General features: G+C 51.9%; 1 long non-coding RNA gene across 1 annotated transcript; it reads right to left on the reverse strand.

The window, feature by feature from the left end:
* Positions 1-3,476: 3,476 nt before the first annotated feature.
* On the reverse strand, positions 3,477-13,075 carry LOC129051804 (uncharacterized). Its single transcript, XR_008516296.2, has 3 exons — positions 11,915-13,075; positions 7,940-8,089; positions 3,477-4,424 (listed from the first exon to the last, which is right to left on the reverse strand). It is a non-coding gene; the product is annotated as an uncharacterized LOC129051804 (long non-coding RNA).
* Positions 13,076-13,081: the final 6 nt, after the last annotated feature.

Raw genomic sequence — 13,081 nt, forward strand, 5'->3', positions numbered from 1 at the left:
CAGAATTACCAGGAACGCTGAGAATCGACTCCTGGTTGATTTTGTTGTATTTTTAACAAAATGTAAGCAACAATTGCAATGATGAATGTATGCCCCGATTCTTAGAAAAATAAAAACATGAATGAGGTGTGGATTTGTAGAATTTCCCCGATGTGACTTCCACAGCACAGTTATAAAGAGGGGGCATTTGCACTCTGTGGGTCTCACCAGTGGACATTTTTACTGCTGTGATAACTTCATTCCTGGCAGCAATCCGATGATGACTTTTTGTTTTTTGTTTTTGTTTTTGTTTTTCTTTTTTTTTTTTTTGAGATGGAGTCTCACTCTGTCGCCCAGGCTGGAGTGCAGTGGTGCAATCTTGGCTCACTGCAACCTCCGCCTCCAGGGTTCAAGCAATTCTCCTGCCTCAGCCTCCTGAGTGGCTGGGATTACAGGTGTGCACCACCACGCCTGGCTAATTTTTGTATTTTTAGTGGAGACGGGGTTTCACCATGTTGGCCAGGCTGGTCTCGAACTCCTGACCTCAGGTGATCTGCCTGCCTCGGCCTCCCAAAGTGCTGGGATTACAGGCATGGGCCATCACGCCTGGCCAGAAGATGACTCTTTGGATAATGTACCCTATATCCTCTGACCCTGTTAGGGCAAAAACCTCACAGGTGTGGCCAGTGCTAAATGAGATGCATGAAGCCGCTAAACCCAGTGCTCAGACACATAGGAAGTCCTCATAACCGTGAGTAGTTATTACCATTATGGCGATTGTCTAAAGTGGAATGGAGAAGTGTCTCAGTCTGGGTTTGAGAGAGGAAACAGGCAAATAGACCCCACCCCAGGTATTTTATCTACCAAAGGGTTTAATATAGGGAATTAAATGTTCACAAAATTGTTGAATGGGCTGAGACTCCTGAGATAACTCAGAGAACCACACAGAACTGTCCCAGCAAGGAGTCACCGCCTTTGAGGACTCACCTGTAGCTCTGAGTTCCAGAACATATCCCCAAAGCTGTGATCCAGGGGCCAAAAGCTGCCACCTGACGTCTGGGAAGTCAGAGAACGGCCCTGACTGCCTGCCGTGGAGACATCTCATATTCCACTGTTATACTTTCCAGGAGGAACAGCGCAAGAGGGGCAAGAGAACGGGGGGAATGAAAATGGGCCCTGCTGGCAGCCAAGTCATGATGTTCCAAGCAAGCAAGAATAGGGTTCTGGGTTGGGCGTGGTGGCTCACACCTGTAATCCCAGCACTTTGGGAGGCCAAGGCGGGTGGATCACGAGGTCAGGAGTTCGAGATCAGCCTGGCCAACATGGTGAAACCCTGTCTCTAATAAAATACAAAAATTAGCCAGGCGTGGTGGCGGGCGCCTGTAATCTCAGCTACTTAGGAGGCTGCGGCAGGAGAATCACTTGAGCCTGGGAAGTGGAGTTTGCAGTGAGCCAAGATCACGCCATTGCACTCCAGCCTGGGCAACAGAGCGAGACTCAGTCTCAAAAAAAAAAAAAAAAAAAAATTGTGTTCTGGACAAAGAGTCACACCACAACAGCAAAAAATTCAACAACTTCCTTCCTCTGACAACATCCCATTCTTTACTGCTGCTTCCTTACCATTGAAAACGCAACCCTGCACTGTCTTCCTGCCTTCAGGGCAAAAATTAAAGAGAAGAGCTGGGCATGGTGGCTCACACCAGTAATCCCAGCCACTTGGGAGGCTGAAGCAGGAGGATCACTTGAGGCCAGGAGTTCAAGATCAGCCTGGGCAACATAACAAGACCCTATCTCTGTAATTAGAAAAAAAATTGAAGCCGGGTGTGGTGGCTCACACCTGTAATGCCAGCACTTATGGGAGGCCAAGGCAGTGGATCACAAGAGGCCAGGAGTTCGAGACTAGCTTGGCCAACATTGTGAAACCCTGTCTCTACTAAACATACAAAAATTAGCTGGGCATGGTGGCCTGCGTCTATAATTCCAGCTACTCAGGAGGCTGAGGCATGAGAATCCCTCGTACCTGAGAGGCTGAGGTTGCAGTGAGCCAAGATCGCGCCACTGCACTCCAGCCTGGGCGACAGAGCGAGACTGTCTCAAAAAAAAAAAGAAAAAAAAATATTATGGAGGAATCCAATCAGTGCATTGCCCTGCGTCTTAAGCCTTCATTAGAACTGCTCTCCACTTCCCCCAACCCCCGGCAGAGCCCTCTAGCGCAAGCCCTAACGCTCTGAAAGGCCTCTGTTGACTCTTTGTACAGTGATTCCCTGGAATGCATCCTCCCTTGCTGAACCAAGATAAATAAACCTCACTGCCAGTGGTTCTTTTGGCCCTTGATCGGCTTTCTGTATCTTACTCGAGTGCACTTAATTAGCAAAGCCCAGTTCAGCCCAGAACTCTAGCTCTCCGGAGGTCTGGGAAATGCAGCTTCAATCTCCAACCGGAGAGATTTCTCTCCAGAGAGTAAAGGGGTGGAAGTGGGGGCGAGACGGAAGCCACAGTATCAACCTCTGAGAAGCCGCGTTCACTCAGGCCAGACATTGCGAGATACAGTTGGGAAGAATTTCCAAGGAATTCTTCTCTGCCTTGGCAGTGAGGGTAAGGTCAGCTTGACTCCCTCCTCCTGTAGGCCCTGCTCACTCTCTGAACATCTAAGGAAGAGGATATATGTGGCCGGTGGAAAACCTGCTGCCTGAGCTGGGCGGACACCTCAGAATGCCCTTTTTTTTTTTCTTTTTCTTTCTTTCTTTTTTTTTTGAGACAGAGTCTCACACTGTTGCCCAGGCTGGAGTCCAGTGGTGCGATCTTGGCTCACTGCAACCTCTGCCTCTTGGTTCAAGCAATTCTTCTGTCTCAGCCTCCCAAGTAGCTGGGATTACAGGCATGGGCCACCATGCCCGGCTTATTTTTGTATTTTTAGTAGAGACGCGGTTTCACCATGTTGGCCAGACTGGTCTAAAACTCCTGACCTCAGGTGATCCACCCACCTCAGCCTCCCAAAGTGCTGGGATCACAGGCGTGAGCCACCGCACCTGGCTAGAATGCCCTTCTTGAGCCTCGGTTTCCTCATCTGTGAGACAGACTCAGGACACCTGCTGCTGGCCTTAAAAGCCAGGTCTCTTGCTGTCACCTGGGAAAGTACACCTGCTCCACTGAGCCTCGATTATCCCAACCATAAAATGGGGTGATTCTCAGGACGGGCGCAGTGGCTCACGCCTGTAATCCCAGCACTTTGGGAGGCCGAGATGGGCGGATCACAAGGTCAGGAGATCAAGACCATCCTGGATAACACGGTGAAACTCCGTCTCTACTAAAAATACAAAAAAAATTTAGCTGGGCGTGGTGGCAGGCGCCTGTAGTCCCAGCTACTCGGGAGGCTGAGGCAGGAGAATGGGGGGAACCCGGGAGGCGGAGCTTGCAGTGAGCCAAGATCACACCACTGCACTCCGGCCTGGGCGACAGAGCGAGACTCTGTCTCAAAAAAAAAAAAAAAAAAAAAAGGGGTGATTACTGATGAGCTCTGCTGCCTCGCCGGGGGAGCATGAGGGGGAAATCAGATAATGGGCAGTGTGATCCATCATTAAGCAATTCGTTCATTAATTTCATTATCCTTTCTCAAACGTTTCCTGTGCCCTGGGGAGCCAAAGATGACTCAGGTTCAGATCCAGCCCCCTGGGAGCCGGCACTGCGAGACACAGACTGACATCCATACGCCATCCCTACTTCTGCTGGTTCTCCCCCTCACACGCTCACTCATGCGTCCATCATCCACTCACCCATAAACACAACCCAAGCCTCCAGAGATGAACCAAACCCCATCCCTGCCCTGGGGGATCTTACTGCTTCAAAGCACCATACAAAGAGAAAAAGCTTAATTATTATTTGGGGTAATAATTATAGCAGAGCTACAAGGGAGCTGAGAAGCTAGAAGGTATGAGCTAAATTTGCTGTCAAAGGAATTCTCACCCTCAGGCCTGGGAAGCAGGGTAAGAACCACTTGCCTTCACTCTTATTTACTCATTTACAGGCAGGCCCCAAGCCAGGAGCTGGGTACAGCAGGCAAGGAGGATTGGTCTCTGTTGCTGAGTCGCTCAGCATGAGGTGGGCGGAGCAGTCGCCCAAAAATAGTATATGAAATGGAGAAAGAGGGGGCTCTGCGGAAGCTCCAGTGAAGCACTTGGTCCAGACTTACAGGTGTGGGGGTGGTCTGGGAAGGCTTCCTGGAGGAGGGGACATCTGATCACAGAGGATTATATGATGTTACCAGATGAAGAAGTAGAGGAAGGACATTTCCAGGAAGTCGTTCCTTCATTTCATTCCTCACCAAGATTTATGGCCCACTTACCGTACATTAGGCCCTGTCCTAAACGATGGTGTGCCAACATTGCACAGATCATCAAGGTGATATTTATGTAAACAGGACCAGGATGAAATTAAAATGCAGAGTCCTGTGTTTAAAAAAAAAAAAAAAGGATTAAGAATTTCAAGCTGGGTGTGGTAGTTGTAATCCCAGCTACTCAGGAGGCTGAGGCAGGAGGATCTCGTGAGGCCAGGAGTTTGTGAGATCTTATTTCTTTAAAAAAAAAAAAAGTCAGGCAGGGCAGGGTGGCTCACGCCTGTAATCCCAGCACTTTGGGAGGCCGAGGTGGGTAGATCACGAGGTCAGGAGATCGAGACCATCCTGGCTAACACGGTGAAACCCCGTCTCTACTAAAAATACAAAAAATCAGCCGGGCATGGTGGCAGGTGCCTATAGTCCCAGCTACTCGGGAGGCTGAGGCAGGAGAATGGCGTGAACCCAGGAGGTGGAGCTTGCAGTGAGCCGAGATCACGCCACTGCACTCCAGCCTGGGTGACAGGGCGAGACTCCTTCTCAAAAAAAAAAAGAAAAAAATGTCAAGATAGCCACAGCTGGGCATTCAACCAAGTGCAGGGCACCCCGCAACCACACAGGTTGCATCCCAGGAAGCTGGCCCCGGATATGTGTGACTTGCTGTCACTTTTGGCTTCAACAACAGACAACTTGACTCAAAACGGCTTGAGGGGACTTATTACTTCATGCCAAGAGAAGCCTGGAGGTAATGCAGGTCCAGCCACGGTTGGTTAAAATTCAGTTGCCAAACCATGCCATGAAGGATCCAGGTTCCTCTGTCTCACCTCCCTTCCATCTTAAGTGAGGAGCTCCCACTACCAGCCCTCATGGTACCCACGTGGCTGCCACAGCTTGAAGTGTCACCTGCAGACAGGGCAGGGCTCCAGGGCAACTGTTTCTTCCTGTTTATCAGTTGCTTAAGAGTTGGGAAAACCTTTCCCAGCAGTGTCCCAGCAAATCTGCCTTCAGGTTTCATTAGCCAGAATAGTGTCACATACGTGAGCATCAACCAATCGCTGGCAAGGAGAAGGGGCACAGCAAGATTGGCTTACACCAATAAGGACCTGCTCCTGGTCGGGCAGAGTGGCTCACATTGGTAATCCCAGCACTTTGGGAGGCTGAGGTGGGTGGGCCTCACTTGAGATCAGAAGATCGAGGCCAGCCTGGCCAACATGGTGAAACCCCGTCTCTACTAAAAATACAACAAATATTAGCCGGGCGTGGTGGTGCGTGCCTGTAATCCCAGCCACTTGGGAGGCTGAGGCAGGAGAATCGCTTGAACCCAGGAGACAGAGGTTGCAGTGAGCCAAGATCGCACCACTGCATTCCATCCTGGGTGACACAGCGAGATTCCGTCTCAAAAAAAAGAAAGCTAAAAAAAGGACCCACTCCTTATTGGGCCCTTGGGCCCTTATTAACCACGCCCACCCCCAATCCCAACTCTCTGAGTGCGTTATGACCTCCATTCAAGTGAAGATGCTGCTGATGAGCTGAGATCCCCAGGCTCTCTCGGCTGCGGCATGTTGGGTGGGTTTGGAGCCCTGCCCTCACCCACTGTGCTAGGCCCTAAACTCTGGCTGGACACTGATTCTGTGTACTCTGTCCACCCTCGGATCCTTTGTGCCCATACAACATTTCATCTGTCTCATTATAGGTGTCCAGTTGGTATGAAGTGAACAAGTGCTGAGCAGACAATAGCCTGTAGTGAAACAAGCTGTTTTTGTTGCATGGAGGTGGGGAGGGAGGGAAGAGTCAACTTTGCATTTGAGCTGGGCTTGCTTTTATTAGCGACTCCCCTGGAGTTAAGTAAAGTAAGAATAGCGAATGTTTATTGAATTCTTACTCCCTGCCAGGTAGCCTTCCGAGTGCTTTGCGTGTATTAACTCATGAATCCTCCCAAGCACCCTGTGAAGCGGCGACTATTCTAGAGTGCAGGCAGGAGGTACAGATGCACACAAGTGCGCCTTTGCATCCCCTGGAGGCCTCGTTCAAGTAAATCACTGGGCCCCCTGCTAGAGTTGCTGATTCAGTCTGAGGCAGAGACCGAGAATCTGCATTTCTTTTTTTCTTTTTTTAGATGGAGTTTCACTCTTGTTGTCCAGGCTGGAGTGCAATGGCACGATCTTGGCTCATCGAAACCTCTGCCTCCCGGTTCAAGTGATTCTCCCGCCTCAGCCTCCCGAGTAGCTGGGATTAGAGGCATGCGCCACCACACCCAGCTAATTTTTTTTGTATTTTTAGTGGAGATGGGGTTTCTCCATGTTGGTCAGGCTGGTCTCAAGCTCCCGACCTCAGGTGATCCACCTGCCTCGGCCTCCCAAAGTGCTGGGATGACAGGCGTGAGCCACTGTGACGGCCGAGAATCTGCATTTCTAACAAGCTCCCAGGTGATGTTGTGCAGCTGGTCTGGGGACTACACTTTGAGAACTGCTGTGTTAGAGGAACTTAAAAGAGTGGCCCGTGAGGCCGGGCGTGGTGGCTCACGCCTGTCATCCCAGCACTTTGGGAGGCCGAGGCGGGCGGATTACCTGAGGTCAGGAGTTCGAGACCAGCCTGGCCAACATGGCAAAACCCCGTCTCTATTAAAAATACAAAAATTAACTGGTGTGGTGGTGGGCGCCTGTTGTCCCAACTATTCAGGAGTCTGAGATGGGAGAATCGCTCGAGCCCGGGAGAAGGAGGTTGCAATGAGCCAAGATCAAGCTACTATACTCCAGCCTGGGTGACAGAAGGAGACTCAGCCTCAAAAAAAAAAAAAAAGAAAAAGAAAAAAAAAGTGGCCAATGAGTTGAAGCATAGTGATGAAGAGGGAAACGGTGTTGGATTGAGAGCCTGTGTGAACCCTGTATGTGACATGCAGGCACCTGGCCAACCAGGAAGAGGTAGCTGGAATATTCCTCCGGATCTGCCTACCAAGCTGTGTGCCCCGGCTCAGTTCTGCAGTGCTTCTGAGGGCCATGCTTTTCTAACACACACAAAGGCACTCTATAAGCTAAAGGAGATCTGGGTCTGAAGGCAGATCATGTGGGACTGTGCAGGCCAGCGACAAGGGTTTGCAATGGAGGGTTTTAAGCAAAAGTGACATGACCCTATTTAAGTTTAAATAAGATCCCTCTGGGACCAGTTTCGGTGGCTAACGCCTGTCATCCCAGCACTTTGGGAGGCCGAGGCAGGTGGATGACCTGAGGTCAGGAGTTCGAGACCAGCCTGGCCAACATGGTGAAACCCTGTCTCTACTAAAAATACAAAAAAATTAGCTGGGTGTGGTGGCGGGCGCCTGTAATCCCGGCTACTTAGGAGGCTGAGGTAGGAGAATCGCTTGAACCCTCAAGGTGGAGGTTGCAGTGGGCTGAGATGGAACCATTGCACTCCAGCCTGGGTGATGAGAAGGAAAACTCCATCTTAAAAAAAAAAAAAATTCCTCTGATAAATGGGTAAACAAAATATGGTCTGTGTATGCAACAGAATATTGGGCAATCTTTAAAAGGAAGGAGACTTTGACATACACTACAACATGGATTAACCTTGAGGACATTCTGCCAAGTTAAACAAGCCAGTCACAAAAAACAAATACGGTATGATTCCACTTACATGAAGTATTAATGTAGTCAAAATCACAGAAACTGGGCTGGGCATGGTGGCTCACACCTGTAATCCCAACACTTTGGGAGGCTGAGGCAGGTGGATCACTTGAGACCAGGAGTTTAAGCCCAGCCTGGGTAACATGGCGAAACCCTGTCTCTACAAAAAAAAAAAAAAAAAAAATTAGCTGGGCATGGTTGTGTGCACCTGTAGTCTCAGCTACTCAGGAGGCTGATGTGGGAGAATCCCTTGAGCCTGGGAAGCGGAAGTCACAGTGAGCCAAGACTGAGCCACTGCACTCCAGTCTGGGCGACAGAGTCAGACCCTGTCTCAAAAAAATAAATAAATACTCTGCCCGGCCGCCACCCCATATGGGAAGTGAGGAGGGCCTCTGCCTGACCACTCCGTCTGGGAGGTGAGGAGCGCCTCTGCCCGGCCGTCACCCCGTCTGGGAGGAAGTGAGGAGCACCTCTGCCCGGCTGCCCCGTCTGGGAGATGAGGAGCACCCCTGCCCGGCCGCCCCGTCTGGGAGATGAGGAGCACCTCTGCCCGGCCGCCCCGTCTGGGAGGTGAGGAGTGCCTCTGCCCGGCTGCCACCCCGTCTGGGAGGAAGTGAGGAGCACCTCTGCCCGGCCGCCCCATCTGGGAAGTGAGGAGCGCCTCTGCCTGGCCGCCACCCCGTCTGGGAGGAAGTGAGGAGCGCCTCTGCCTGGCTGCCCCATCTGGGAAGGGAGGAGCACCTCTGCCCGGCCGCCACACCGTCTGGGAAGTGAGGAGCGCCTCTGCCTGGCTGCCCCATCTGGGAAGGGAGGAGCACCTCTGCCCGGCCGCCACACCGTCTGGGAAGTGAGGAGCGCCTCTGCCTGGCTGCCCCATCTGGGAAGGGAGGAGCACCTCTGCCCGGCCGCCACACCGTCTGGGAAGTGAGGAGCGCCTCTGCCTGGTCGCCCCGTCTAGGAGGTGAGGAGCGCCTCTGCCCGGCCGCCCAGTCTGGGAAGTGAGGAGCGCCACTGCCCGGCCGCCCTGTCTGGGAGGTGAGGAGCGCCTCTGCCTGGCCGCCACCCCATCTGGGAGGAAGTGAGGAGCGTCTCTGCCCGGCCGCCCCGTCTGGGAAGTGAGGAGCGCCTCTGCCCGGCCGCCCCCTCTGGGAAGTGAGGAGCGCCTCTGCTCGGCCGCCCCCTCTGGGAAGTGAGGAGCGCCTCTGCTCGGCCGCCCCGTCGGGGAAGTGAGGAGCGCCTCTGCCCGGCCGCCCCGTCTGGGAGGTGAGGAGCGCCTCTGCCCGGCTGCCACCCGGTCTGGGAGGAACTGAGGAGCGCCTCTGCCCGGGCGGCCCCGTCTGGGAAGCGAGGAGCGCCTCTGCCCGGGCGGCCCCGTCGGGGAAGTGAGGAGCGCCTCTGCCCGGCCGCCCCGTCTGGGAGGAGAGGAGCGCCTCTGCCCGGGCGGCCCCGTCTGGGAAGCGAGGGGCGCCTCTGCCCAGCCGCCCTGTCTGGGAGGTGAGGAGCGCCTCTGCCCGGCTGCCCTGTCTGGGAGGTGTACCCAACAGCTCCGAAGAGACAGCGACCATCGGGAGCGGGCCATGAGGACGATGGCGGTTTTGTTGAAGAGAAGGGGAGGAAGTGTGGGGAAAGGAAGGAGAGATCAGATTGTTGCTGTGTCTGTGTAGAAAGGGGTGGGCATAGGAGACTCCATTTTGTTCTGACTAGGAGAAATTCTTCTGCCTTGGGATGCTGTTGATCTATGGCCTTTCCCCCAGCCCCCTGCTCTCTGAAACATGTGCTGTGTCAACTCAGGGTTAAATGGATTAAGGGTGGTGCAAGATGTGCTTTGTTAAACAGATGCTTGAAGGCAGCATGCTCTTTAAGAGTCATCACCACTCCCTAATCTCAAGTACTCAGGGGCACAAACACTGCAGAAGGCCGCAGGGTCCTCTGCCTAGGAAAACCAGAGACCTTTGTTCATGTGTTTATCTCCTGACCTTCTCTCCACTATTATCCTATGACCCTGCCATATCCCCCTCTCCGAGAAACACCCAAGAATGATCAATAAATACTTCAGAAATTAAAAAAAAAAAAGTCATGGGATAAAAATAAAAACAAAAGCAGGCCACTGTCAGCAAAGCCTGGAGAAGTGGGGCCAGAGGCTCCACCCCCACCATGTCCCTACCACCCCTTCCCAGTTACCCCTTTACCATTAGAGTAGCAAGACAAGACCCCTGTCTAATAGGGAGAGACAAACAGACCCTTTGCCACCTTGGCCAGGGCTGAGTCCTTAAATTTCTGGATGATGATGATTGTTATTTAAGAGGCAGAGGCTGATGGAGTTGGTTTGTTCGGAGGAGGCCTGAAGCCCTCCTTACTCTCACCAAAGCAGTTTTTCCCTCAGGCTCCCGTCTTACTCAGAGAGGCAGCTGAGGAGGGACAGTGGGGCTAACTGTAGACCAGGCGAGGGCACGGGCTGCTGAGGGTGGCCCCCCTTCCCCCATGTACATATTGTATCTGTGTAATGTTTTACATATTCTGGGGGGTAGGGCCGCCCCTGTATCGTACCTAGTGGAGATTAGAGCTGGCTCATTGCGGGGAGGTTCTAATAATTATTTGCAGCTGGGGAATTTATTTGATAGCATAGGACAGAGGAAGGAGGCAGGGATGGGATCGTGGCTTCCTGGCGATGCAACTTCTATTTATTTTGCTGTTTATTTTGGAATAAATGGATTTAGCCATAAAAAAAAATAAATAAATAAATAAATAAATAAATAAATAAATAAATAAATTACAGAAACTGATAACAGAATGGTGGTTGGCCAGGAGCTTGGGGGAGAGAGGAATGGGTGGTTCACATTTAATGGGTAAAATTTCAATTTGGGAAGCTGAAAAATTCGGGAAATGGACAGTAGTGATGATTGCACAGCTTGAATGTACTTTTTTTTTTTTGAGACAGAGTCTGACTCTGTTGCCCAGACTGGAGTGCAGTGGTGCAATCTTAGCTCACTGCAACCTCCGCCTCCCAGGTTCAATTGATTCTCTGACCTCACCCTCCCCAGTAGCTGGGATTACAGGTGCCCGCCACCATGCCCAGCTAATTTTTGGATTTTTAGTAGAGATGGGGTTTCACCATGTTGGCCAGGCTGGTCTCGAACTCCTAACCTTGTGATCCGCCCATCTTGGTCTCCCAAAGTGCTGGGATTACAGGCGTGAGCCACCGCTCCCAGCCTAGCTTGAATGTACTTAATGCTACTGAACTGTACCTTAAAAATGATTAAGATGGTAATTTTTATCTTGTATATATTTTACCACAATTAAAAAAAAAAGATCCCTCTGGCTGCTGTGTGGAGCAGGAACTGGGGGGCAGGAGGCAGAAGAGGCCAGAGTGGAAGCATGACAGTGTCTAAAGAGACCATGGGGACTTAAACCAGGTGGTAGCCATAGACGGGAGAGATGTGAACAGATTCTGAATGTATTTTGAAGACAGAGCCAATAGGACCTGATGATAGATTGCATGTGGAGGGTGATGAAAAAGAGGAATTGGCTGGGCGTGGTGGTTCACGTTTGCAATCACAGCATTTTGGGAGGCCAAGGAGGCAGATCACTTGAGGCCAGGAGTTCGAGACCAGCCTGGCCAACATGGCAAATCCCATCTCTATTAAAAATACAAAAATTAGCTGGGCATGGTGGTGCACACCTGTAGTCCTGGCTACTCAGGAGGATGCAGCATGAGAATCACCTGAGACTGGGAGTCGGCGGTTGCAGTGAGCTGTGATGGCACCACTGCACTCCAGCCTGGGCGACAGAGCCAGACCCTGTATCAAAAAACAAAACAAAACAAAAAACCAAAAAAAAAAAAAAAAGAGAATCAAGGACTGCTTTTCTATTTTTGGCCTGAACATTTGGGTGAAGATGGACTTGCTTTCTAAGACGGTGGAGTAATGGGAAGGAACAAGTTTCATCACAAGGTGGGGGAGAGAGTGAAAAATTCTCTACTGCCTACCTTAGGTTTGATATGCCTATTAAGAAATCCAAGAGGAGATGTCAAGTAGGCCATCGGATATGAGTGGGAAGAAGATCAGCGTGCTCTAGGAGCAGAAAGGAGGCATGACTGGAACTCATTAAACAGAAGGAGAAGATAGTGGTAGACAGGTGGGCCAGGGCAGATCAGGCCACCTTGGGCAAACTGGTCACAAAGTTCTGAGTCAGCCACTCATCGCTTGTGAAACCTGGGGAAAGTTGTTCATTTATGAATATAAGAGGAAGTTTCCATGTAATGAATGCTTGTTATGAGTAAGCCACTGTCTTCGTTTTTATGGCGCGGAGTCTTCAGATCAGCCGGGGAGGTGGAGGATGGGAGGGTGATTCTCTTATCCTTGTTGTACGGAGGAGGAAATACGCTGCGGGCTGGGGTAGGGCTTGTATGAGCCATAATCAGGTCTGGAACTGTCTAGATAAAAAGCTTCAGCTGATCTCTTAGGATGTCTGTCTGCTCTAAAATCCAAATATGCTTCTTCATAGTTCTGAGATGCAGAAACTGAGGCCTCAGGACGGGGCAGTGGTCTGTCCAACAGGGGCACAGCGAGGACGCGTGGCAGGTAGCGCTGTCCCCCAATTCACCCCAGGGGAAACTGAGGCTAAAGAGAGGGCGGTGTCCTGTCCAGGTTCCCACACAGGAAGAGCCAAACCGAGGCCCCCGCGCTGGCCCCCTCCTGAGCCACCGCCCACCCCGGAACAGGAGGGCAGCCTGCTCACGTCCTGATTCCCGGCACCGACATCGGCCCTTAAGTTCTGCCCGGGTGGAGAGGGAGGACAAAAAAAAAAAATGCGATCCGTAGTCAAGGAGACGTAGCCTGCACTCCTGATTGGCGCAGAACTCTAGCCTGGTCTCCTCCTCCTCCTCTTCGCTTGCCAGCTTCTAGAGCTCCGGAGGCCCCATCTCCCAAATGCCCGGCGGTGCCCGGCCTCCCCTGATCTCCACAACAACGCCGCCATGGCTCCTCCTCCGCCTCCCTCTTTTTTTCCCGGCACGTCTGCGCATGTCCAGGGCCCGCGTGCACACCACTGGGAAGCCTCCTCGTGCATTCTGGGAAATGTAGTCCAAAGCCTGACGCGCTCAGAGAGCCCGCGACATTTGCGCCGTCAAGGGCCAATAGGCTGCAGACGACGC

Source organism: Pongo abelii, chromosome 20 (genome assembly GCF_028885655.2).
Source record: "Pongo abelii isolate AG06213 chromosome 20, NHGRI_mPonAbe1-v2.0_pri, whole genome shotgun sequence".
Lineage (NCBI taxonomy): Eukaryota > Metazoa > Chordata > Mammalia > Primates > Hominidae > Pongo > Pongo abelii.